The 25,949-nt window shown below is 36.2% G+C and overlaps 2 long non-coding RNA genes across 4 annotated transcripts; one reads left to right on the top strand and one right to left on the bottom strand.

Moving 5' to 3' along the window:
• LOC139432184 (uncharacterized) lies at positions 1-3,661 on the bottom strand. The gene is made up of 3 exons (XR_011642053.1): positions 2,617-3,661; positions 2,066-2,552; positions 1-2,012 (listed from the first exon to the last, which is right to left on the bottom strand). It is a non-coding gene; the product is annotated as an uncharacterized lncRNA (long non-coding RNA).
• A 2,222-nt stretch (positions 3,662-5,883) lies between these two features.
• On the top strand, positions 5,884-7,099 carry LOC139431889 (uncharacterized). Of its 3 annotated transcripts, none has more exons than XR_011641926.1 (3): positions 5,943-6,747; positions 6,806-6,897; positions 6,955-7,099. It is a non-coding gene; the product is annotated as an uncharacterized lncRNA (long non-coding RNA). The 3 variants fall into 3 exon arrangements; XR_011641925.1 differs by having other exon boundaries at positions 5,944-6,389; positions 6,443-6,897; XR_011641924.1 differs by having other exon boundaries at positions 5,884-6,897.
• The last annotated feature ends 18,850 nt before the right edge of the window (positions 7,100-25,949 follow it).

Genomic DNA, 25,949 nt, shown 5'->3' on the forward strand with positions numbered 1-25,949 from the left:
TTTTATCAAGAAATTCGGGTGGTATTTCTCTTTTATTTTTTTTAGGGTTCCAACGTAAGTCAAGCCTCTTTTTCTCAGTTCTATGCAGACTTCAATTGAGGAAAAGTAGTTATCTGCAGTGATATTTCGATTGGTTGTCATTATCGGTTTTGCCAAACGCAAGACACACTGCGTTGGTACTAATAACTTCCTTTCTTCATGTGTTAGCCCGTTTCCGTCACTGTTCTTTCCTGTATATAGGTACGCATTGTATAAATAGCTAGTAGCACCATCAGTCAGACATTTTATTTCCAAGCCATACTTACACGGCTTGTTAGGCATGTATTTCTTCCATCTACATCTTCCTCTGAAAGATACTAGCATTTCGTCAATTGTTGTAGTTTCCCCAATTTTATAGTACTTTTGACAATTTCCTATAAATTCGCGAAATATGTCCGAAATAGCAGCAGCGACGTCAGTCCGTTTTCTTTGGTCTCTAGTAGACGCATCATCAAACCTCAGACATAGGAGAATCATTGCAAACCGCTCTTTAGACATAACTCCTCTAAAAATATCTTTCCCGTTTCCGTCCGTCGCAAACAATGCATTTAGGTCTTCATCATTTGATTTGAACACTGCACTAAACATCAGCAGACCAATGAACGCATCAAACTCCAAAGGATCAATGTCTTTCAGTTCAGGTTTATTCTGGCGTTTATATTTTTCTCTTGTCACTTCCAATCTTTGATTAGTAAAGTTTATAACTTTAGTTTTGATACTCTCAGATATCAGCAATCCAAATAATTGAGACGAAGTGCTGTCAGGTGGAATGTCAGTTGCGGTCAATGGAACTACAATGTTGTGCGCAGGAGTTCGAGTGCTTCTTGATGGCCCTTCTGCGGACCACTTCATGCATCGTCTTTTACCATAGAAATATTTTTGGCGACGTGATTTGTCATTACAAGTCTCAGGTTCACTTACCTGGCTGATAGTTTCTCTTTCTAGAGGGTCAGCTCGACTTACTAAACGTGACAATGGAATGTCATCATCAGAGGAGTCGGAGATATGAGAATCTGCTGGTGTTGGTAAACTAATCTCTTCATTTTCTTCATCTTCTTCTGATGAAGAATTTCCGCGATCTGATTGTATGCAATCTTCTTCACCTGCCGATGATTCCTCTGATTCTTTGTTACGTTCAAAATTAAAAAAAAAAATTGTTTTGTTTTGTTTGATTATTAAATTTATTTTTATTTTTAGCGTTATTTACATTTTGTTATTTATTTTTCTGTTACAGCAGCATACTTCTGGTATTCCCATTTTTTTTTCCTCTTTCTTTGTCCATTTAACAGTTCCCTAATTCCTTGAATTTCGTCCTTTGTTGTTGAGAGGGTGTTGATTCTTAAGTTTTGCGCAGGTGTAATTTTTTTGAATCCAACTTGTATAAAAGTGTTTTCCAAAGTCTTCGAGCTCTCTCTTTTTTAAAAACCAGATGGTGAATACTAATCACGAGTGATTTTTGGAAATTGTCGTTGAATCGCCATTTTTGGAATAATTTTGTGATTTTCCTTTATCCATAATTTTGGGATTCATCACTCGCGATTGTCATTGAGAAAAGAGATTTTATTTTCTCATATTTTTCGGTATATCCGGATCTCAAAGTATTTTCCACGTTTTCTTCTGGTTAAAACCTCGAACACCGGAGGTAAGTTCTTCCACTTTTCTTTTAATTCACACGCCCTTTCCCCTTTCAACTAATCAACCTTTCAACAATCATTCAACTACCTTTCACCTATTCATTCATTCCAACTCCTAAAATCCTAAGTTTAAAAAAAAAAAAAAAAAAACTAAAGCTAAAACTATCCTAAAATCTAATTCTCCAAGCATCTTTTTTTATTCTTCTTAATTCTCTATCCAGGTTTTATTGTGAGGAGCAATTTTGGGCAATTCCTTCTGGGGAATAATTTAATTCCATTACCTCTTCGATTATTCGGAGACAACTTTGGTCTGAGAGGGTCTTCTATTTTCGTTCTTACCTGGAAACAACTTTATCTATAACCTGTTAAGAAGATTTATTCAATTGAGATACCTTTCCTAGACCTTACCAGAAGTGCTGCTGTGGAACTCCACACCATCAAATCAGTTAAGAAGTGTCAACTATCTTAAAGGTCAGATAAATATTTTATTTTGTGAGAGAACCAGACACCCAGTAGGTTCTCACTCAGAAGTTTTCTTGTAGATCAGTAATTCATTTTGTTGAAAACAACTCTCTAGTTAACTCACTATTTGACTCACTACCTTTTGATTCATTTTTTTTTAATTTAATACTCACTATTTTTTTTTATTGTAAGTTTTTGTTGGCGAGGTTAATTTTTTTTTTGCGTTATATCATTTTGTTTAGTTGAAGTTAGACTTTAGGTTGAGCTCAACTCTACGGAGTCTAGGCGCGATAATTTAATTTCCTTTTTTTTATTTTATTTTGGCAAATTTGTTTTTTTGGTTATTTTAATTAGAGTTTTCCATTTGGTTTTATTACTCGCTAACATTAATAGTCTTGGCCAGGCCTTTGTTTTAACCTTTAAAAAAAAAAGAATTCATTGAGTTTAGATCGAGCTTACTTACTTAATTTTTTTTACTTACCTTTTATTTTCTTTCGAATATTTATATATATATTTTCTTTTTTTTATTTTCAATAAATTATTGCAACTCATAATTCCGTTGTGTTGTGTATGTTTGCATCTTACCATTTCACTATCACACGTCACAGTTCGTGAACCACGCGAGGTTAACTGTGTGGCGCCTAAAACAAATAACCCCTCCCTTCGCCGGTGAGCTGGTACTTTTAGGTGTAAACATTGTCCTTTATTTGTTTAAATTTTGTTTTGCGAAATTTTTGAGAATTAGGTGTCACATCTTCACATAGCCATGATTCTCTGATGTCGTCTGATTTATTGTAACCAATACGCGTTCGGTGTATTTTCCGCGATGTGGAATGTCCGGGCGAAGTATTACATCGCTTACGATTCATTTTATCTACAAGCGAAAAAATAAAAGAAATTCGAAAAAGTTACACTAACACTGACAATACGAATGTCGTACGTCAGATGATCAAATTCACCTGTATAAAAGTGCGTCATACGTTCGTCTTCTCTGCAGCACGCGTGTTACTGACGGCTAGGAAACTACTAGAAACGACAAGCACGAATTCCCGCACAAAAACAAGTTATGAACGAATAACGGTTTTCGCAACGAATGTCATTCGTACGTCAGTGATTAAGGGTTAAACATTTAGAGGACCGGGACCACCACTTAAGTGGTGGTCTATGTTATCAGTACTTTGTATATGATAAATATACTGGTGTGAAGTTATCCATAAATCCCAGCAATAAACTTAAAACATTAATAATTCCGTAACCAATACGATTTGGGTAACCAAATTTCACACACAGGTCACTCTTACCCTCAAGAACAGCTAACCACCCCCATTTGGTAAAAAAAAATTTTTTCAACCCTCACCCCCGAAAAAGGGATGTTTTCGCCCTGATGGGCACCTTCGAATTAAACGAAATTCTACCACATAATAGAACACACTTCTAAGTATTTTTATCAATTTTCAAAACACCGTAAGCCCTAACGGTTTTCGAGAAAAAAAATCAGTATTATAAACCGCGGATGGGACTTTAGGGGTGAATTTGACCCCGTTGGGCACCTTCAAAATTGATGAAATTTTAGGATGATTTAGAGGATGCCTTTAGCAATTGAAATCAACCATCCAAACACCGTAAGGTATAACGGTTTCCGAGAAAAAAAATGTGTTATTAGACACTATAGGTACACAGCGCGGCGCGGACTTTGGGGGTGAATTTGACCCCGTTGGGCACCTCCAAAATTGACGAAATTTTAGGATGATTTAGAGGATGCCTTTAGCGATTGAAATCAACCATCCAAACACCGTAATGTATTACGGTTTCCGAGAAAAAAAATGTGTTATTAGACACTATAGGTATACAGCGCGGCGCGGACTTTGGGGGTGAATTTGACCCCGTTGGGCACCTCCAAAGTTGACGAAATTTTAGGATGATTTAGAGGATGCCTTTAGCAATTGATATCAACCATCCAAACACCGTAATGTATTACGGTTTCCGAGAAAAAAAATGTGTTATTAGACACTATAGGTATACAGCGCGGCGCGGACTTTGGGGGTGAATTTGACCCCGTTGGGCACCTCCAAAATTGACGAAATTTTAGGATGATTTAGAGGATGCCTTTAGCGATTGAAATCAACCATCCAAACACCGTAATGTATTACGGTTTCCGAGAAAAAAAATGTGTTATTAGACACTATAGGTATACAGCGCGGCGCGGACTTTGGGGGTGAATTTGACCCCGTTGGGCACCTCCAAAGTTGACGAAATTTTAGGATGATTTAGAGGATGCCTTTAGCAATTGATATCAACCATCCAAACACCGTAATGTATTACGGTTTCCGAGAAAAAAAATGTGTTATTAGACACTATAGGTATACAGCGCGGCGCGGACTTTGGGGGTGAATTTGACCCCGTTGGGCACCTCCAAAATTGACGAAATTTTAGGATGATTTAGAGGATGCCTTTAGCAATTGATATCAACCATCCAAACACCGTAATGTATTACGGTTTCCGAGAAAAAAAATGTGTTATTAGACACTATAGGTATACAGCGCGGCGCGGACTTTGGGGGTGAATTTGACCCCGTTGGGCACCTCCAAAGTTGACGAAATTTTAGGATGATTTAGAGGATGCCTTTAGCGATTGAAATCAACCATCCAAACACCGTAATGTATTACGGTTTCCGAGAAAAAAAATGTGTTATTAGACACTATAGGTATACAGCGCGGCGCGGACTTTGGGGGTGAATTTGACCCCGTTGGGCACCTCCAAAATTGACGAAATTTTAGGATGATTTAGAGGATGCCTTTAGCGATTGAAATCAACCATCCAAACACCGTAATGTATTACGGTTTCCGAGAAAAAAAATGTGTTATTAGACACTATAGGTATACAGCGCGGCGCGGACTTTGGGGGTGAATTTGACCCCGTTGGGCACCTCCAAAGTTGACGAAATTTTAGGATGATTTAGAGGATGCCTTTAGCAATTGATATCAACCATCCAAACACCGTAATGTATTACGGTTTCCGAGAAAAAAAATGTGTTATTAGACACTATAGGTATACAGCGCGGCGCGGACTTTGGGGGTGAATTTGACCCCGTTGGGCACCTCCAAAGTTGACGAAATTTTAGGATGATTTAGAGGATGCCTTTAGCGATTGAAATCAACCATCCAAACACCGTAATGTATTACGGTTTCCGAGAAAAAAAATGTGTTATTAGACACTATAGGTATACAGCGCGGCGCGGACTTTGGGGGTGAATTTGACCCCGTTGGGCACCTCCAAAATTGACGAAATTTTAGGATGATTTAGAGGATGCCTTTAGCGATTGAAATCAACCATCCAAACACCGTAATGTATTACGGTTTCCGAGAAAAAAAATGTGTTATTAGACACTATAGGTATACAGCGCGGCGCGGACTTTGGGGGTGAATTTGACCCCGTTGGGCACCTCCAAAGTTGACGAAATTTTAGGATGATTTAGAGGATGCCTTTAGCAATTGATATCAACCATCCAAACACCGTAATGTATTACGGTTTCCGAGAAAAAAAATGTGTTATTAGACACTATAGGTATACAGCGCGGCGCGGACTTTGGGGGTGAATTTGACCCCGTTGGGCACCTCCAAAGTTGACGAAATTTTAGGATGATTTAGAGGATGCCTTTAGCGATTGAAATCAACCATCCAAACACCGTAATGTATAACGGTTTCCGAGAAAAAAAATGTGATATTAGACACTATAGGTATACAGCGCGGCGCGGACTTTGGGGGTGAATTTGACCCCGTTGGGCACCTCCAAAGTTGGTTTAATATTATTTAATATTAAGTTTAATAGATTATGAAAACTGCGAAACTCTTAATATTTCATGGAAAAAATAAATTTTGTTAAGAAAGGCATTTTGTAGTTTTATGGGCTTTTAGTCGTTACTGGCAAAGGGTAAGAACTCCGCCACGTGCAGTTACAAAAGGCGCAGGTATTAAGGAAAAAATATGTCCATATTTTTTGCATTATAAGTGCATTCCGGGAAAATAGTTGCCGACTTATTCGGTGTTGTTTTAGAGCGTCATACACATTTTTTAGATTTTGCCCGAAAGGTGAGGAGTAAACTTATAATATATAAAGATTCCTCAGCTATTGCAGAGATCAGCTGTTCTAGTTATCTCTTGTTAAAACCAGTGACCAGTGAAGATGTCGACGAAATTACTGTTTTTGGGCGATAGTAATTTTTGCCGAATGCTACGTACTAGAACTAACTACAAAGTATTTGTTCTAACAGATGTGAAATTAATTCCTACTAATGGTATATATTTTAGGACGACAACCAAAACAGTCAAGCAACGGAAAATATTTCCTCGACTTAGCAGTAGGCGGTCAAACAATACTAAAACTTTTGCGGCGCGCAAAGTGTATTCCAAAAACATGTTACCCTTGGTTTTGTGGAGATATTGTTGAACGTCATATCGTTATAATGATAAGAACTAAAGATATACTCCATAAAACATCACCATCCCAACTGAAGTCCCAATATTCTCACCTCTTCCGCTTCCTTCTTTCCTTAAATCCTAAAGGAATACAAATTTGCACAATTCCTCCCTGCAAAAACTTCGAGTCTGTGAACGTAAGATATTATAACTTCTCTGTCATGCTATAAATAAATACTCTCCATGCCTTTATAGGAAATCAATCATTACATTCGACGGTTTTGTGCTGAAAAGCAAATCAATTGTACCGACATTGAAGCAATTGTTAACAGAACCATGATGGAAGGGTAACAAAACGTAAAAATGTTTCTTTTCTTATGTATTTAATACAAATTTCTACACAGGGATGGCATTTACTTAAATGAACAAGGGTTGGAAACGGTCTGGAACGCGGTAGCAAGTAATTATAATCATATTCTCAATCCATTACACAATTTAATTATAAGTAAAACAGACCATTAATATAATAAATTTCTTTCTCTATCAAAAGTTTTTTTTCTATCAAAAGTCCGCCCTCCAAATCATCCTAAAATTTCATCAATTTTGGAGATGCCCAACGGGGTCAAATTCACCCCCAAAGTCCGCGCCGCGCTGTGTACCTATAGTGTCTAATAACACATTTTTTTTCTCGGAAACCGTAATACATTACGGTGTTTGGATGGTTGATTTCAATCGCTAAAGGCATCCTCTAAATCATCCTAAAATTTCGTCAATTTTGGAGGTGCCCAACGGGGTCAAATTCACCCCCAAAGTCCGCGCCGCGCTGTATACCTATAGTGTCTAATATCACATTTTTTTTCTCGGAAACCGTTATACATTACGGTGTTTGGATGGTTGATTTCAATCGCTAAAGGCATCCTCTAAATCATTCTAAAATTTCGTCAATTTTGGAGGTGCCCAACGGGGTCAAATTCACCCCCAAAGTCCGCGCCGCGATCTGTACCTATAGTGTCTAATAACACATTTTTTTTCTCGGAAACCGTAATACATTACGGTGTTTGGATGGTTGATTTCAATCGCTAAAGGCATCCTCTAAATCATCCTAAAATTTCGTCAATTTTGGAGGTGCCCAACGGGGTCAAATTCACCCCCAAAGTCCGCGCCGCGCTGTATACCTATAGTGTCTAATATCACATTTTTTTTCTCGGAAACCGTTATACATTACGGTGTTTGGATGGTTGATTTCAATCGCTAAAGGCATCCTCTAAATCATTCTAAAATTTCGTCAATTTTGGAGGTGCCCAACGGGGTCAAATTCACCCCCAAAGTCCGCGCCGCGATCTGTACCTATAGTGTCTAATAACACATTTTTTTTCTCGGAAACCGTAATACATTACGGTGTTTGGATGGTTGATTTCAATCGCTAAAGGCATCCTCTAAATCATCCTAAAATTTCGTCAATTTTGGAGGTGCCCAACGGGGTCAAATTCACCCCCAAAGTCCGCGCCGCGCTGTATACCTATAGTGTCTAATATCACATTTTTTTTCTCGGAAACCGTTATACATTACGGTGTTTGGATGGTTGATTTCAATCGCTAAAGGCATCCTCTAAATCATTCTAAAATTTCGTCAATTTTGGAGGTGCCCAACGGGGTCAAATTCACCCCCAAAGTCCGCGCCGCGATCTGTACCTATAGTGTCTAATAACACATTTTTTTTCTCGGAAACCGTAATACATTACGGTGTTTGGATGGTTGATTTCAATCGCTAAAGGCATCCTCTAAATCATCCTAAAATTTCGTCAATTTTGGAGGTGCCCAACGGGGTCAAATTCACCCCCAAAGTCCGCGCCGCGATCTGTACCTATAGTGTCTAATAACACATTTTTTTTCTCGGAAACCGTAATACATTACGGTGTTTGGATGGTTGATTTCAATCGCTAAAGGCATCCTCTAAATCATCCTAAAATTTCGTCAATTTTGGAGGTGCCCAACGGGGTCAAATTCACCCCCAAAGTCCGCGCCGCGATCTGTACCTATAGTGTCTAATAACACATTTTTTTTCTCGGAAACCGTAATACATTACGGTGTTTGGATGGTTGATTTCAATCGCTAAAGGCATCCTCTAAATCATCCTAAAATTTCGTCAATTTTGGAGGTGCCCAACGGGGTCAAATTCACCCCCAAAGTCCGCGCCGCGCTGTATACCTATAGTGTCTAATATCACATTTTTTTTCTCGGAAACCGTTATACATTACGGTGTTTGGATGGTTGATTTCAATCGCTAAAGGCATCCTCTAAATCATTCTAAAATTTCGTCAATTTTGGAGGTGCCCAACGGGGTCAAATTCACCCCCAAAGTCTGCGCCGCGCTGTATACCTATAGTGTCTAATAACACATTTTTTTTCTCGGAAACCGTAATATATTACGGTGTTTGGATGGTTGATTTCAATCGCTAAAGGCATCCTCTAAATCATCCTAAAATTTCGTCAATTTTGGAGGTGCCCAACGGGGTCAAATTCACCCCCAAAGTCCGCGCCGCGATCTGTACCTATAGTGTCTAATAACACATTTTTTTTCTCGGAAACCGTAATACATTACGGTGTTTGGATGGTTGATTTCAATCGCTAAAGGCATCCTCTAAATCATCCTAAAATTTCGTCAATTTTGGAGGTGCCCAACGGGGTCAAATTCACCCCCAAAGTCCGCGCCGCGCTGTATACCTATAGTGTCTAATAACACATTTTTTTTCTCGGAAACCGTAATACATTACGGTGTTTGGATGGTTGATTTCAATCGCTAAAGGCATCCTCTAAATCATCCTAAAATTTCGTCAATTTTGGAGGTGCCCAACGGGGTCAAATTCACCCCCAAAGTCCGCGCCGCGATCTGTACCTATAGTGTCTAATAACACATTTTTTTTCTCGGAAACCGTAATACATTACGGTGTTTGGATGGTTGATTTCAATCGCTAAAGGCATCCTCTAAATCATCCTAAAATTTCGTCAATTTTGGAGGTGCCCAACGGGGTCAAATTCACCCCCAAAGTCCGCGCCGCGATCTGTACCTATAGTGTCTAATAACACATTTTTTTTCTCGGAAACCGTAATACATTACGGTGTTTGGATGGTTGATTTCAATCGCTAAAGGCATCCTCTAAATCATCCTAAAATTTCGTCAATTTTGGAGGTGCCCAACGGGGTCAAATTCACCCCCAAAGTCCGCGCCGCGATCTGTACCTATAGTGTCTAATAACACATTTTTTTTCTCGGAAACCGTAATACATTACGGTGTTTGGATGGTTGATTTCAATCGCTAAAGGCATCCTCTAAATCATCCTAAAATTTCGTCAATTTTGGAGGTGCCCAACGGGGTCAAATTCACCCCCAAAGTCCGCGCCGCGATCTGTACCTATAGTGTCTAATAACACATTTTTTTTCTCGGAAACCGTAATACATTACGGTGTTTGGATGGTTGATTTCAATCGCTAAAGGCATCCTCTAAATCATCCTAAAATTTCGTCAATTTTGGAGGTGCCCAACGGGGTCAAATTCACCCCCAAAGTCCGCGCCGCGCTGTATACCTATAGTGTCTAATATCACATTTTTTTTCTCGGAAACCGTTATACATTACGGTGTTTGGATGGTTGATTTCAATCGCTAAAGGCATCCTCTAAATCATTCTAAAATTTCGTCAATTTTGGAGGTGCCCAACGGGGTCAAATTCACCCCCAAAGTCTGCGCCGCGCTGTATACCTATAGTGTCTAATAACACATTTTTTTTCTCGGAAACCGTAATATATTACGGTGTTTGGATGGTTGATTTCAATCGCTAAAGGCATCCTCTAAATCATCCTAAAATTTCGTCAATTTTGGAGGTGCCCAACGGGGTCAAATTCACCCCCAAAGTCCGCGCCGCGATCTGTACCTATAGTGTCTAATAACACATTTTTTTTCTCGGAAACCGTAATACATTACGGTGTTTGGATGGTTGATTTCAATCGCTAAAGGCATCCTCTAAATCATCCTAAAATTTCGTCAATTTTGGAGGTGCCCAACGGGGTCAAATTCACCCCCAAAGTCCGCGCCGCGCTGTATACCTATAGTGTCTAATAACACATTTTTTTTCTCGGAAACCGTAATACATTACGGTGTTTGGATGGTTGATTTCAATCGCTAAAGGCATCCTCTAAATCATCCTAAAATTTCGTCAATTTTGGAGGTGCCCAACGGGGTCAAATTCACCCCCAAAGTCCGCGCCGCGATCTGTACCTATAGTGTCTAATAACACATTTTTTTTCTCGGAAACCGTAATACATTACGGTGTTTGGATGGTTGATTTCAATCGCTAAAGGCATCCTCTAAATCATCCTAAAATTTCGTCAATTTTGGAGGTGCCCAACGGGGTCAAATTCACCCCCAAAGTCCGCGCCGCGATCTGTACCTATAGTGTCTAATAACACATTTTTTTTCTCGGAAACCGTAATACATTACGGTGTTTGGATGGTTGATTTCAATCGCTAAAGGCATCCTCTAAATCATCCTAAAATTTCGTCAATTTTGGAGGTGCCCAACGGGGTCAAATTCACCCCCAAAGTCCGCGCCGCGCTGTATACCTATAGTGTCTAATATCACATTTTTTTTCTCGGAAACCGTTATACATTACGGTGTTTGGATGGTTGATTTCAATCGCTAAAGGCATCCTCTAAATCATTCTAAAATTTCGTCAATTTTGGAGGTGCCCAACGGGGTCAAATTCACCCCCAAAGTCTGCGCCGCGCTGTATACCTATAGTGTCTAATAACACATTTTTTTTCTCGGAAACCGTAATATATTACGGTGTTTGGATGGTTGATTTCAATCGCTAAAGGCATCCTCTAAATCATCCTAAAATTTCGTCAATTTTGGAGGTGCCCAACGGGGTCAAATTCACCCCCAAAGTCCGCGCCGCGATCTGTACCTATAGTGTCTAATAACACATTTTTTTTCTCGGAAACCGTAATACATTACGGTGTTTGGATGGTTGATTTCAATCGCTAAAGGCATCCTCTAAATCATCCTAAAATTTCGTCAATTTTGGAGGTGCCCAACGGGGTCAAATTCACCCCCAAAGTCCGCGCCGCGCTGTATACCTATAGTGTCTAATAACACATTTTTTTTCTCGGAAACCGTAATACATTACGGTGTTTGGATGGTTGATTTCAATCGCTAAAGGCATCCTCTAAATCATCCTAAAATTTCGTCAATTTTGGAGGTGCCCAACGGGGTCAAATTCACCCCCAAAGTCCGCGCCGCGATCTGTACCTATAGTGTCTAATAACACATTTTTTTTCTCGGAAACCGTAATACATTACGGTGTTTGGATGGTTGATTTCAATCGCTAAAGGCATCCTCTAAATCATCCTAAAATTTCGTCAATTTTGGAGGTGCCCAACGGGGTCAAATTCACCCCCAAAGTCCGCGCCGCGATCTGTACCTATAGTGTCTAATAACACATTTTTTTTCTCGGAAACCGTAATACATTACGGTGTTTGGATGGTTGATTTCAATCGCTAAAGGCATCCTCTAAATCATCCTAAAATTTCGTCAATTTTGGAGGTGCCCAACGGGGTCAAATTCACCCCCAAAGTCCGCGCCGCGCTGTATACCTATAGTGTCTAATAACACATTTTTTTTCTCGGAAACCGTAATACATTACGGTGTTTGGATGGTTGATTTCAATCGCTAAAGGCATCCTCTAAATCATCCTAAAATTTCGTCAATTTTGGAGGTGCCCAACGGGGTCAAATTCACCCCCAAAGTCCGCGCCGCGATCTGTACCTATAGTGTCTAATAACACATTTTTTTTCTCGGAAACCGTAATACATTACGGTGTTTGGATGGTTGATTTCAATCGCTAAAGGCATCCTCTAAATCATCCTAAAATTTCGTCAATTTTGGAGGTGCCCAACGGGGTCAAATTCACCCCCAAAGTCCGCGCCGCGATCTGTACCTATAGTGTCTAATAACACATTTTTTTTCTCGGAAACCGTAATACATTACGGTGTTTGGATGGTTGATTTCAATCGCTAAAGGCATCCTCTAAATCATCCTAAAATTTCGTCAATTTTGGAGGTGCCCAACGGGGTCAAATTCACCCCCAAAGTCCGCGCCGCGCTGTATACCTATAGTGTCTAATATCACATTTTTTTTCTCGGAAACCGTTATACATTACGGTGTTTGGATGGTTGATTTCAATCGCTAAAGGCATCCTCTAAATCATTCTAAAATTTCGTCAATTTTGGAGGTGCCCAACGGGGTCAAATTCACCCCCAAAGTCTGCGCCGCGCTGTATACCTATAGTGTCTAATAACACATTTTTTTTCTCGGAAACCGTAATATATTACGGTGTTTGGATGGTTGATTTCAATCGCTAAAGGCATCCTCTAAATCATCCTAAAATTTCGTCAATTTTGGAGGTGCCCAACGGGGTCAAATTCACCCCCAAAGTCCGCGCCGCGATCTGTACCTATAGTGTCTAATAACACATTTTTTTTCTCGGAAACCGTAATACATTACGGTGTTTGGATGGTTGATTTCAATCGCTAAAGGCATCCTCTAAATCATCCTAAAATTTCGTCAATTTTGGAGGTGCCCAACGGGGTCAAATTCACCCCCAAAGTCCGCGCCGCGCTGTGTACCTATAGTGTCTAATAACACATTTTTTTTCTCGGAAACCGTTATACCTTACGGTGTTTGGATGGTTGATTTCAATTGCTAAAGGCATCCTCTAAATCATCCTAAAATTTCATCAATTTTGAAGGTGCCCAACGGGGTCAAATTCACCCCTAAAGTCCCATCCGCGGTTTATAATACTGATTTTTTTTCTCGAAAACCGTTAGGGCTTACGGTGTTTTGAAAATTGATAAAAATACTTAGAAGTGTGTTCTATTATGTGGTAGAATTTCGTTTAATTCGAAGGTGCCCATCAGGGCGAAAACATCCCTTTTTCGGGGGTGAGGGTTGAAAAATTTTTTTTTACCAAATGGGGGTGGTTAGCTGTTCTTGAGGGTAAGAGTGACCTGTGTGTGAAATTTGGTTACCCAAATCGTATTGGTTACGGAATTATTAATGTTTTAAGTTTATTGCTGGGATTTATGGATAACTTCACACCAGTGATAAATATATCATATGAAACAATATGTTACTTAAAATCTCGGCCCGCTAAAGGTTAAAACGGCGTACCACACATTGAACCCGAATCTTCCTTGAGAACATCTGGCTATTGTATAATCTGGATTTGTATTGGAACTGTACTGGACACATGAGCTGTTATTCATTTTATTATTGAAAAATTAAATAACAATACGTGTTGGAGTCGAGTACATTTACCTTAGTATTTTCGATAAGTCAGCAATATTAGTAAGTAGGTTAAATAGGTTTATTAACATGGAGAAGGAGAATAGAATAGAATAAGTCGTCGATGCGTTAACACGAAAATGTTAGTTGTAAGCATTATTAAATAAACGCAGTTATATAAAATCCAAAAAGCCTTTTTCTCCTCTCTCGAGGAATCTGGCATCATAAATAAGTTGATCATTACAGAACAAAAACGTTCATTATTACGATTAAATTTTCCCGCACTACTAACGTGAACTTAATCGGTCCAAATCACATTTTGGGCAAACAGTGGCACGTAAATGATGAATGACCCGCGCTTTATATAGTTCATATTTATTTTTTTTCAACAGCGCCTTTTGAGTACTCCGACGTCTTCTTCAATTTCTTGGATTTACCGTAACTGTAGCAACACATTGACTTTATCTTCCTGAAGGTCATTTTGATACGTTTTTGGACGTTGTTTCGTGAAGGACCCAAACTCCATTAAGTTTTGTGCTAAACGACTGAAGATTCTTGCGTGTGTTTGTCTTCTTTCCGGATATCTAGTGAAATATAATTCCGCGGGTTGTGTCGCATTCTTATTAGAATATAATATTTTATCATCTTAAATTTTTCACAATTTTCGAAATTCATTGTAAAGTTTTATTCGGCTGTTATACGAGAGTCAAATTTCGTATTATAAAACTTTCTTTGCTTTGCTTGCCTTTGCAATATCCGAAAATGAAGCGGTCCTAAATCTGGGATCAAGTAAAGTACTCACTCCATACATTTTTGTACCCTCCACTTTATGAAACCTGACGTTTCAGTTGTTAATTATGTACCTTTTTAAATTCATGCCAAGCGTATAAATGTTTTCTAAAGCATAATGTAGCCTAGCCTAGCCATCTTATCAACGGTATTATGCAGGAGAGTGTTGGGTATTGCTCCCCTGACAAAACTCTTGTCATTTCTTGAATGGGTTATAATATATCGATGCAGTTACTGATTTGATCCCATTGACTTTCGCTTAAATTATTAGGTGCTGTGGACAACCCTGATAACGCAGCTGCTAACGGAACTCTTATAAATTTTAGTTTTTCAACATAAAATAGGTTATATTCCATCTTGTGACTATATAACAACAATAATAAATGTCTTATGACATATAGCCCCGAAAGTATACTCACAACTTAATGTTGCCTAAGAGACCACAAAACAAGTGGTCTTTAGTGACGATGGCCGGCCCTGCTTTTAAAGCAAAGTTTTATGCCCCCCTTTTGTATCGGCCAATAGTATAATCGAAATTGAACAACACTTTATTATTATTTTATAAATTGTTAACAAATAAATATTACAGTAGAGCGTCGATAATCCGGACGTCAAAAATCCGGTCCGTCGATAATCCGTACAAAAGACAAAGTACAGTGATTCCCCATATAACACGGTACTCTTAACTTATGAACTTTTATTCTATGATTTATACGATGTACCTGGAATCCACTATATCATACGATGACCGTATGATGAAAAGTTGGTATAAAATGTAATTAATTAATTATGTTAATTAACAACTTTAATATAGGACATTTCTAGCTTTGTATTCGCTATGAATAATATTTTAGATTTTTACGACTAATTAGGTAATAAAACATTAGAAAAATTTTTGTAGGGAATGAGATAAAGGTCGGATCAGAAATTGACTTTAACACAACATTACTATCTGGATGATTAGATTTTCAAAGTCAACATTTATCAAGTTTTTTCTAACAAAAAATATGGGAAGAAAAATCACTTACCTTACCAACTTAATGTTGCCTAAGAGACCACAAAACAAGTGGTCTTTAGTGACCATGGCCCTTCTTTTAAAGCAAAGTTTTATCCCCCCCCTTTTGTCTCGGTCAATAGTATAATCGAAATTGAATGTTCTCTGGAGGAATCAGAGAGGTTGAAGAAACTTTATTATTTTATAAATTGTTAACAAATAAATATTATAGTAGAGTTTTTGTATTTCATTTCTCTTTTCTGATTGTACATACAAAAGACAAAGTACAGTGATTCCCCATATAACACGGTATTCTTATAATGCGTTTTTATACTATGCAATTTCATGTCTCTGTATCCTCCATATAACGCGGGGATTTCCCGCGTTCTGTAAAATTTATAATGATTTGTACAGTTCATAATCATAAGTTTTCATCATATAAGTTTTTTATTTAAAATGTTTTTAGTTTGAGTTTAATGAAACACACATATTTTATTCAAAACATAGTTTTTCCTTAATATTCGTTTTAAACCCCCTTTAACGAGAAAAGTTAAACGTGAACATTTGTACAATACGCGTTCAGTCAATTTTCTTGAATGGTACAAGAATGAATTCATTCCTAGTACAACAAAATACCGAGAGGAGAAGAATAAACATGGAAAAGTATTGCTTATCATTGATAACGCAACCACACACCCCCCTCTTAAAAAAATCGCAAAGTGGACAAAGTTGCCGGCATCGTCAAAAATAGGCTACTTTTTTCATTTAACTCGCGATTTTAGGAAAACCACGGAGTCGAAAATTTTCAAATGCGTAGAAATGTTCAGTGAATACAATAAATCTAACCGCAATTTTTTTCATCGGATGGTTCTCGATATATCGATCTGTAAACTGACGGGAATTGACTTTTCAAGTTATACCGAGATTTATTTAACTGAAGTTTATCTAGCGACTGAAGAACCGGCCCTTAATCATCTGTTTAGTTCTTTTGTGGAAGTTATTTGTTGGATCTTTATTTATGGTTTTAAAGTCATTGTCCTGCAGGATATTTTCGGTTTTTTTAATGTAATGTTCCTTATTCAAAATAATCATTCCCGCGTTCTTATCGGCTGGAGTGACGATTAAGTTATTCGCTTTAATCTTTCGTTTAATGTTCTTCATTATTTTATGTTCTTCCCTTGTTCTTTTATCTTCCCTAGTTCGTATATGTTCTTGGTTTCTCTACTCCTTAATGAGAATATGTTGGACGTAAGTTTATTTTAAATTTGGCGTAAATATGATCGTTTGACTTTAATTAGCAATAGTTGTATTTGAATTATAGAACTGTGTACTTTGTAGGGTCTATCGAAGACGGGCAGGGTCCCGAAACCAGGAAGTCTAGACAATAAAAAGAAAAGTGATCACCTTAGCATGACTTTTTTCTAAATTTATACATTTTGAATATTACTTGGTGAATATGGATGAAAACAATTTCAATAATTAAAAACTTTAGTTTGTTGTATAGGCATTGGGATTGGCGGTATGGAGTGGAGGCAATTGGATGAGCGGTATTATATCTAGCAACATTTAAAAGATCTATAGGCATACTTTTACTAAAATATCTGAGATATCTAATTGGATTATTACTTCGAAACGGAATACTCGAAATTTTCTTTTTCAACCACATAACCAATTGCAATTTCGAAAGTAATAGGATTTTTGGTCTTACTCTATGACCTAATTCACTAATTTGACAAATACCTCTCAAATAAGTATGCAAAGCAAAATTTCCATATCTTCGTATTTCTAAGCAATTTTCGCGGTATCGGTAAAAGATCTTTTTACTTTAGTTAATAATAAATTTAAGGTATTTTTACTTTTATTCTAAAGCTATACAGCGTTTCCGATCTGCAAACATTCTTCCGGTCTCTGATCAGTATAATTTAATTCAAGAAATTCTTTCAATTGCTTCCAAGTAGTTAATGTTTGTCTACTACCTATTAAAGTTAAAGCATCTCCTGTTAATTTTGAATGGAATATTCTCATTAAGAAAGTGTTTATGGTGTTAGCAGCGTCATCTAAATTTGCAAAAGTTGATATCAAGTATTTAAGCAATTATCTAAATAAATAAAAGTGGAGAGAAATGAATGTTGTACTTTAACGATGATAGTATTTATTACAGGAAACCACGTTATATGATTTCTTTTCTATTACTCTGAAATCATATCTATATTCTGAAACCATTTCTCCACTTTTATTAAACACACGGTGATAAAAAGAAATCAAACAAATACAAACATACAGTGACTCCAAAAACTATTCGCTCACCATGCGTATTCGCACTATTAGTTTAATAAAAATAAAATAAATTATAATAGAAAAGATTTATTGTAATACAAATAGACGTTGTAATGTCCTTATAAGAAATTAACAAGAAAAGATTGATCTAACAACCAGTCAACAATAATAAAAAATAAAAAACAATTAAACTCAAATTTTTACACTCAAAAAGTATTCGCTCACTTAGGTTTAATAAAACAAATCAAATTATCTTTTAAATTTTAGTATTTGGTAGGGCCTCCATTTCGTTTAATGACTTCAGCTAATCGTTTTGGAAGTGATTCTACTAATCTTTGTGTTGTATCCATAGATATTTTCTCCCACTCAGTAATCAAAGCTGCCTTTAGATCTTTTTGATTCTGAATACTGTATTTTCTGATGTTCGTCTCCAGTAAACTCCACAAATTTTCAATAGGATTAATGTCAGGCGATTGTGGAGGGGTTTCAATCCATTTTGGAGTATTATAGAGTAACCACATTTTAGTATTCCAGGCTGTGTGCTTCGGATCGTTGTCTTGGGTAAATACATAATCGTTATTTAGCCCCATTTTTTCAGCACTGCTTCGAAGATTTGTTTTTAAAATATTGATGTATTGCTTGTGATCCATGATTCCATCAATGAAATGCATATTTCCAACACCTTTCGAACTCATGCAGCCCCATACTAGTACAGAACCTCCTCCATGTTTAAATGTAGGTCTCAAGTTTTTTTCTTCCAGTTCTTTATTCTTTTGCCGCCATATCATTCGCCGCCCATCGGATCCATAAATGTTAAACTTACTCTCATCCGTAAATATTACTTTGTTCCAGAATTTCTTTTTTGTTTATTAATTTTGCTTATAAATGGTTTCTTTCTGGCAACTCGACCATGATAACCAGCTGCATACAGAACGTTACGAATGGTATTTACGGATATAGATTTTCCAAATTCACTTTCAACTTCAATAGCAATTTTTGTTGCACTTTTATTAGGATCTTTTTTAATTTTGTTGACAACAATTCTCTTTTCTTTACAAGTGAGCTTTTGAGGACGACCAGTTCTGACAGCGTTGTTGAAACAATTATTTGAAGCAAATCTACCAATAATACTTTTTACGGTCGAATACGACCTTTTTACACATTTACCAATATCTCGAATAGATTTGCCTTCTTTACGTAGGCTTATAATAATTTTTCTAACTTCTATAGATGTTTTGCACTGTTTTCTACCCATTTTAATTTATTTTAAAAAAATATTCACTTGTTTTGAAAAAAGGTCATTAACAAAGGGGTAGTACGACGCATGCGTAACTGATTTGGGATGATTTACCTACTAGATTAAAAAAACTATGTGTATTTTGTTTTACGCTAGGCGGAGTTTTTGATCGCAAAAACTGTTGACAATACGGTAGGATTAGTGGGTGCGGCGATCAGACACAAAAAGTAACTAACTTATTACTTGCAATATTTCGAAACTTTATTGTTTATTCTACAGGCAATTAATCATAGTTAAATTAAATCGGGGTAGTTGAAGTTCATCAAAACAGTTCTTGACTACTCATTAAGACCAAAAAAGCCACAATCATTTAACCATTACAAAATGGATGAAAGTTAAGAACTAACTAAGTTCTTAACTTAGTCCATTTTAACTTGTTAACTTTCATCCATTTTGTAATGGTCAAATGATTGTGGCTTTTTTGGTATTAATGAGTAGTCAAGAATTGTTTTGATGAACTTCAACTACCCCGATTTAATTTAACTATGATTAATTGCCTGTAGAAGAAACAATAAAGTTTCGAAATATTGCAAGTTAGAAATATTAAAAATATATTAGAAATATTATAAGTTAGTTACTTTTTGTGCCTGACCGCCGCACCCACTAATCCTACCGTATTATTTTGTTTTATTAAAATTACCTGAGCGAATACTTTTTGGAGTGCAAAATGTGCACGTGAATTGATCTATATTTTTTATTATTATTGTGAAATTGTTAGAACAATTTTTTCTTGCTAATTTCTTATAAGGACATTACAACGTCTATTTGTATTACAATAAATCTTTTTTTTTTAAATGTGAGCGAATATTTTTTGGAGTTACTGTATCTAAATAAAGGCTAAGGGTGTTAGGACTTCCGTCAAATGTTCGGATAACTGATATCTGTGTTATATTTTTAATGGTATATCGAAGGATTGTGGATGAACTTTGATACGTACGTGATCCAACTTTGACCAATGGGGACATTGGTGAAAAGACTGACAACGTCTACAGAAATAATAATGTAACCTTGAGGAAGTTCTAATCCCCTTAACTCTTCAACAAAATGGAAGCTATTTTTGACATTAAAGTTCGTTCTGGAGTCAAAAGCAACCGTAAGCACCCTCGCCAAGTATGTGGAGATATTATAAGTAGCAGCACCAACTAAAGAAATTATAGGTCTTAATGGAACATCAATTTTATGTATCTTCGGAAGAAAATATGCGTTTGATACAACAGTGTTATGACTTATAATGGATGATAAAGGATGATAATTCTCATCGTTATGATTTCCTAAAAATCCATGGACGGTTTGTTTGAAGCTAATCCACACCGTTGTTTCTTTTGTTGTTAATGTTGACATGAATTCGTTGTTATTTATTAATTTTCTTATTTGAGGGCCAACAAGTATGCCTTCTTCTACTTTGGCGTACGATAGTTGTGGATAGAGCTGAGTGAGATATTTAATTGCTGGGCCTTCTGGATTCAACGTTTTCACAAAGTTTTTCATCAAACCCAGTTTGATGTGTAGTGGAGGCAATATTACAGATGCTGGTCTCACCAGAGGCTTATTTAAGACATTGAAAGCACCAGTAATGTTCTCGAGAAGGCCAGTCTTTGCACACATAATGATACTCTCTCGATCGGCTATCCCACAAGCAAAGAAAACAGCAATATTTTGTAAAACCGCCTTGTAAGCCAGTAACCACAGCAATTATCTGAAAATCATAGAAATGTAAGTCAATACTTAAAAATTTAATTAATACTTAATTAAAAATTCGAAAGTACTGCAGAATTAAGTTAACCACATAAGTTAAAAGAATGTGGGTGGCTAAATATGTATAATAGGATCATTTTTCACAGGGGAGTAGTTTATTTTAAAATTTTAAATAAAAAACACCTGTTTATCTGAGCAAGAAGATAATATCGTATCGTACTGACATCCACAATATCAATATTCGTCGAAAAGATGCACTTACAGTTCCTTGTCACGCATCGGCTTCATTTCGGAATTCAAACTTTTAGAATACCCTTCCTCGTTCATTACAAATATTGAACCTGTCGAGTTTTAAATATAAATACAAGCGATATCTCTGTGAGCGGCAGATGGAATCAATTTAGGTTTTCTAGAGAAAAATTTTAATTTTTATTTGCTTTGTTTGTTATTCATGCATTCAATTTTTGTTTTTTGTATTTTATGTCTTGTGCGGTGTATTCATTTTCACTACATACTTAGAAGCAATATGTTGTACTACTTTGTGGTGTTGTCTGACCCAGCCACCTGTTAGCCTTTGCAATTTTGTTGTAATTTTGTTTTTGTAACTTTATACTTATTTTTTATTATTATTACGTTTTTGTATTTTGTTTTTTTTTGACTTGTACACTAATTGTAAGCGTTAATAAAGGCATTATTATTATTATTATTATAAAAAGTAGAAGTTAGTACATTTCTTTACTGCGGCAATTTCCTTTAAATCTGCTCGTAAAGAAAATCTGCTTTAAGACTGTTTTTAAAGCTATGGACAAAAAGACGCCGTTCACTTGATCTATGATCTATTTTCAATTCATCAAACAGTCTCTGCACGTTATTACAATAACAAATACCTTGATCTTTCGTAAAAAATTGTGTAAATGTTTCGCTTCTGTGTCGATAAACAGTTACACGGGTTGTAGGGTGAAAATAATTCCATTGCTGTAAGCGGGATGCCAATACCTCACTATCAACTTCAGATCTCTAGCTAAGTCACTTAATTCTTTCTGTGACAGTTTATGGTTTATTTTGGCATCATAATCGCTGCTATATACAGGGTGGTTCAGTTTTTAATCGGGAAACTTTACTAGGACGTAGTACTTGCCAAAATAACACAAGTTTTTTATATAAACATAGGGTCGCAACTCTTTTGTTTTCGAGCTATGAGCGATCAAAGTTGAGCTAAAAATTTACATTTTATTATTTATTTCGGCTATAAGTAAACCGAAGAATTTGAAATTTGGTATGTATTTACTACTGGTTAACATCTTGTTTTCTAGCATACCTTAAGCTTCCCTAGCGCCCTCTAAGGGGATGAAATTCACCACCCCCTTGGTTCTTTTTAGAAGAACTTTTTAACGCAATGCAATATTACCATAGAAAAATATGGGTTGTACAGCTCATTCTTTAGTGGTTCTTTTTTGTCTCTTTAGTTTTTCTCTTAAAATTGATAGTTTTTGCGTAAAAAAATAAAATATGTTACATTGCGCGGCAAAGCGCTACCTACAAATAAAAAACAAAATTTTAAGTTGGCTATGGAAGATGTAAACTTACCAGGATTTTGGGCTAACACAATAACACAAATTATTTACGATTTCGTCTCTTGACTTGTTTTCTCATTAAAGTAATAAAAAATTTAATTAAATTTAAGTTAAAATAATCATTCAAAAGATAAGTAACATTTAATAATAAATTAAATAGTATACTAAAAAAATGGAAATTACAAGAGAAAAATGTTAAAAAACAAACAGAAAACTAATTAAGAATCAAAATGAAACAAATTTATCAAAAAAACTCATTACAAAAATAAACACAATTAATTTAAAAATTGTTCAAAATGCATGCCATTGTTATCAATGCATTTTTGGCATCTTGTAACAACAGAATTAACTGATTGTTCCTTAAAGTGTTAGCAGCGTCTTTTATTTTTTCCAACAGTTCTTCCCGAGTGTTTATTGGAGCGGCGTAAACTAGATTTTTCATATAGCCCCACACAAAAAAATCTAAAACGTTAAGATCAGGAGACCTTGGTGGCCAGGCAACGGGACCTCGGTTTGCCTCTTGATAATTGACAGGACCTAGTCGTCCTATCCGTCTATGTCCATAACGTGCGTTACACCATGCACGTACGTTAGCGCTGTAATGCGATGGTGCCCCATCCATCTGAAGCCAATGTTGCTCCAGATCACCTAGAGGAACGTCCGATAAACATTCCGCCAAATCGTTTTGCAAAAAATTTAAAAACATCGTTGCGTTCAGACGAGGTGGCAAAAAATAAGGCCCACAGAGGTTATTATTAATGACACCCATCCACACATTAAAACTAAACTCTGTTTGGTAGGTTTTTGGACGTATTGCATGGGGATTTTCATGCTCCCAACTATGTAAGTTATGGTAATTTACGACACCCCTTCTTGTAAACGTGGCTTCATCTGTCCACAAAATCTTCTTACAAAAATTTTGGTCACGTTCAACAGACTGTACAAACCACCTACAGAAAGTTACTCTTTTAGGACCATCTTCAGGTCTTAAATTTTGTACAGGTTGAAAACGATAGGGTTTCCTGTGGTCCTTCTTCAGAGTTCGTAAAATTGTACTTCTTGAGACTCGTAAATTTTGAGCTTGAAATAGTCTAGCAGCTATGCGACTGCTTAATGTGCTGTCATTATCAAAAAGGTTTAAAATTGCTCTTTGGTTTCTGTTATTTTGATTATTTCGTACTTGCTGGGTATTTAAACCATATTGTCGAAAACGTTGATGTGTATTGATAAATACCTGAGGATCAGGACATCTTCTATTAGGAAACCTTCTAGCGTATTCTCTAGATGCCGCTTCCGCATTTCCATCACAAAAACCATAAATAAAATGAATGTCTGCGTATTCTTCTGTCGAAAATAATCGTGGCATGATCAATTTTTCCTAGTTTTTTAAACAATGATCAACAATAAAAAAATAATGATACTTTTACTTAATAACAATCAAGAAATATTTTCAATAATTGTCAACAATTAAGAGGATTTAACGTAACTAACAGCTCGTCTCAATACAAACATAAATTGTTTTTTGAAAATCAAAGCCAACTTTTAGAGTAATTTTAGCTAAGCATGGCGGTACATGGCACGACATTCCATTTTTTTACACAAAAACTATCAATTTTAGGAAAAAAACTAAAGAGACAAAAAAGTACCATTAAAGAATGAGCTTTATAACCAATATTTTTTTATGTTAATACTCCATGGCGTTAAAAAGTTCTTCTAAAAAGAACCAAGGGGGTGGTGAATTTCATCCCCTTAGAGGGCGCTAGGGAAGCTTAAGGTATGCTAGAAAACAAGATGTTAACCAATAGTAAATACATACCAAATTTCAAATTCTTCGGTTTACTTATAGCCGAAATAAATAATAAAATGTAAATTTTTAGCTCAACTTTGATCGCTCATAGCTCGAAAACAAAAGAGTTGCGACCCTACGTTTATATAAAAAACTTGTGTTATTTTGGCAAGTACTACGTCCTAGTAAAGTTTCCCGATTAAAAACTGAACCACCCTGTATAGACATACTCTCGTCATCCCAATAATGTATTGTCCGCAAATAAAACAGAACAAATCACTGTTCTCGCATTCAAAACGTCTGCTGCTGCTAGCCATTAACAATAAAACTTTTACAACACTTTGCTGTTTTCTTACAGGTTTATTTTGTAATTGTCGTTACTTAACGACATTGTTCGCCCAACGACTTTTTGTAAAAACCGTATTTTGTAAGTCGGTCGTTAGGAATTTGAACTGTAACGACAAAAATAAATGTTTTCATATCGGATAGTGCACATTTGAATTAATGTTGGCCCGTTTGACCTGGTTTGAACTAAAACAAGCAAATAACATAACTACATAACCTCAATCAACCTAAAACCCGTGTACCTGTGTATAGTATTATAATTGGATAGCGCTTATCTAAAATGTACCAATCGCCAAATTATAGTTTTGAGCAAATGGTGATTAAAGTTTTATAATGCTGAAAAATAAGTTTGTGGATGAAACGGATCAGCCTTTACATTTTATAACATGGAATAGATTCCTACAGCATTCCAGTAAGTTTTTCACCGATTTAATTTTTTTTGACTTGATTTTTTTGACGAGAATGGCGCTTGGTTCTCTTTTGATTAAATAGAATTTTTTACATGGATCTACATACATCGTTTGTATGGCGTTTGGATCTTTATGCGTAATGCAAAAATATTGCATGGATCTGTTCTCACAATAAATACTACTTGATTTTTTATATTATAATAATAAAAAATGTATAGGAAAGTATTTTAATTTATTAATACAATAAATAATAACATAATAATTAACAAATTAATCATTTGTCTCAGGTATAAAATCAATGTTTTGACCAAATGCGTCTACATCGTCTTCAAAATCGGCACCATTTATGTTTCTATAAAAATACTTGACATCATTTGGTATCAGAGGCATCAAACTTTTAATGTCAGCCAGCTTTTTATTGGAAATTTCTTTTCCGTTGGGATACAATTGAAAAAGTTTTGATGCAAAATAAGGCTCTACACTGATTGGCCTGCCTTTGGTTAGTTTCCTTATGTTAATTTCTTTATAATCTTCATCATCTTTGTGGCTATACTTCATAAAAATTGAGAAAGGTGTTTCTTTACTAAATTTTATTACCCTAGCTTGAAGCCAATTAACGTGCTCTCTATTACTATCTATTTTTCGGTTGGTTATAAATTGCTCTATTCTTGAAGTTCCGACGAAGTCATCCTTTGTCATTTCAACCCCAACAAATTTACTCTTTGACGAACAAAGTTCAATGATTTTTTTAAACTCATCTAGAGTGTAAACACGTAATTGGTACTTTAGTTTTCTTTCAATCTCTCCAAAGTCCGTATCATTCGGTAAGAAGCTGTGGCCAGGCATCAGGTATTTGAAGTAGATAGTTTTAAGTGAAGTGTGCGATTCTAGAACA

This window comes from Onthophagus taurus, chromosome 11, assembly GCF_036711975.1.
Source record: "Onthophagus taurus isolate NC chromosome 11, IU_Otau_3.0, whole genome shotgun sequence".
NCBI lineage: Eukaryota > Metazoa > Arthropoda > Insecta > Coleoptera > Scarabaeidae > Onthophagus > Onthophagus taurus.